Here is a 2,780-nt window from a genome sequence, read left to right on the forward strand (position 1 = left end):
CGCTCCGCTCTCCGCGCTCCCCCCGCTCCCGGAGCCGGCGGTGCGGCAGCGGCGGGGATTAAATAGAGCGCGAGGAACAGACCATTCGGTGCCGCCGGGGAGGGGGGRGTTGGATGGAGCGGGGGGGGGACGCGGCGGTGCCGCCCCCCTCGGCCCCCGTGTAAACACGGCCCGCTCCGGCCGCCGGCCCCCCCCGCGCCATCGGCACAGGTGGTGCGCTCCGCGTGGGGCGGCGGCGGCGGCGCGCGCGGGGGTCCCGGGGGTCCCCGATGGCGGCGGTGATGTCCCCGCTGTCCCCACTGTCCCCGCTGTCCCCACTGTCCCCTCGGTCACCATTGTCACCGTGGTCCCCCGATGTCACTGATGATGTCCCCTCGGACCCCGTTGTCATCATTGTCACCGATGAGCCCGTGGTCCCCGTTGTCACTGAGGTCCCCGTTGTCACTGATGTCCCGATGTCACCGATGATGTGCCCACTGTCCTCTCGGACACCATTGTCCGCAATGTCCCCACTGTCCCCGATGTCACCAATGTGCCCGTGGTCCCCGTTTTCACCGAGGTTCCCATTGTCACGGAGGTCCCCATGGTCCCTGATGTTACGGATGTCCCCATTGTCACCATTGTCACCGAGGTCCCCATGGTCCCCGATGTCACCGAGGTCCCCATTGTCCCCATTGTCACGGTTGTCACTGTTGTCACCGTCCCGGTCTCAGGGTGTCATCCCCAGAGCAGACCCGGCCATGAGCAGATCTGGGGGTCGGGATGGGGACAGGGATAGGGACAGGGACAGGGATGGGGACAGGGATGGGGACCGGAGCCACCTCGAGGTGCCACCCTCAACTCCTGTGACACGGTGTCCCCAGGCCGTGGTGGGATGTCACCTGTGATGGGATGTCACCTGCACTGGAATGTCACCCATCCTGAGATGTCACCCATGGTAGAGTGTCACCCATGCTGGGACGTCACCCATGGTAGAGTGTCACCCATGCTGGGATGTCACCCATGTTTGGAATGTCACCTGTGCTGTGGTGTCACTCTCACTGGAATGTCACCTGTGCTGGGATGTCACCCACCCTGAGGTGTCACCTGTGACGGGGTGTCATCCATGCTGAGGTGTCAACCACTCTGGGATGTCACCTGTGCTGGGATGTCACCCTTTCTAAGATGTCACGCACTCTGAGGTGTCACCCATGCTAGGATATCACCTAGGTGTGGGATGTCACCTGTAATGGGATGTCACCCATATTGGGGTGTCACCCAGCCTGAGATGCCACTGGCGCTGGGGTGTCACNGCACAGGTGGTGCGCTCCGCGTGGGGCGGCGGCGGCGGCGCGCGCGGGGGTCCCGGGGGTCCCCGATGGCGGCGGTGATGTCCCCACTGTCCCCACTGTCCCCGCTGTCCCCACTGTCCCCTCGGTCCCCGATGTCACCGATGATGTCCCCTCGGACCCCGTTGTCATCATTGTCACCGATGGGCCCGTGGTCCCCGTTCTCACCGAGGTCCCTGTGGTCCCCGATGTCACCTATGATGTCCCCACTGTCCCCTCGGTCAGCATTGTCATCGTTGTCACCGTGGCCCCCAATGCCACTGATGATGTCCCCTTGGACCCCGATGTCACCGTTGTCATCGAGGTCCCTGATTTCACTGAGGTCCCTTTGGACCCCGTTGTCCCCACTGTCTCGGTTGTCACCGAGGTCCTCGATGCCACTGATGATGTCCCCTCGGTCCCCTCAGTCCCCAATGTCACCGTGGTCCCCGTTGTCACCGAAGTCCCCGTGGTCCCTGATGCCCTGATGTCACCGATGATGTCCCCACTGTCCCTTCGGTCACCGTTGTCACCATGGTTCCTTTGGTCCCCGATGTCACCTATGATGTCCCCACTGTCCCCCCGGTCACCGTTGTCACCGTGGCCCCCGATGCCACTGATGATATCCCCTCGGACCCCGATGTCATCGTGGTCCCTGATGTCCCGATGTCACCGATGATGTGCCCACTGTCCCCTCGGTCACCATTGTCCCCATTGTCACCAAGGTCCCCACTGTCCCCGATGTCACCAATGTGCCCGTGGTCCCCGTTTTCACCGAGGTTCCCATTGTCACCGAGGTCCCCATGGTCCCCTTGGTCCCCAATGTTACGGATGTCCCCGTTGTCACCATTGTCACCGAGGTCCCCATGGTCCCCGATGTCACTGAGGTCCCCGTTGTCCCCATTGTCACCGTTGTCACCATTGTCACCATTGTCACCGTCCCCGTCTCAGGGTGTTGTCCCCAGAGCAGACCCGGCCATGAGCGGATCTGGGAGTCAGGACGGGGACAGGGACAGGGACCAGAGCCACCTCGAGGTGCCACCCTCGACTCCTGTGACACGGTGTCCCCAGGCCGTGGTGGGATGTCACCTGTGATGGGATGTCACTCTCACTGGGATGTCACCCATCCTGAGATGTCACCCATGGTAGAGTGTCACCCATCCTGGGATGTCACCCATGTTTGGAATGTCACCTGTGCTGTGGTGTCACTCTCACTGGGATGTCACCTGTGCTGGGATGTCACCCACCCTGAGGTGTCACCTGTGACGGGGTGTCATCCATGGTGAGGTGTCAACCACTCTGGGATGTCACCTGTGATGGGATGTCACCCACTCTGAGTTGTCACCTGTGCCGGGATGTCACCCTTGCTAAGATGTCACCCACTCTGAGGTGTCACCCACGCTAGGATATCACCTGTGCCTGGGTGTGGGATGTCACCTGTAATGGGATGTCACCCATATTGGGGTGTCACCC

The sequence above is a fragment of the Malurus melanocephalus genome, unplaced genomic scaffold, assembly GCF_030028575.1.
Source record: "Malurus melanocephalus ecotype Western Australia unplaced genomic scaffold, MMel_1.1 scaffold_1401, whole genome shotgun sequence".
Classification (NCBI taxonomy): Eukaryota; Metazoa; Chordata; class Aves; order Passeriformes; family Maluridae; genus Malurus; species Malurus melanocephalus.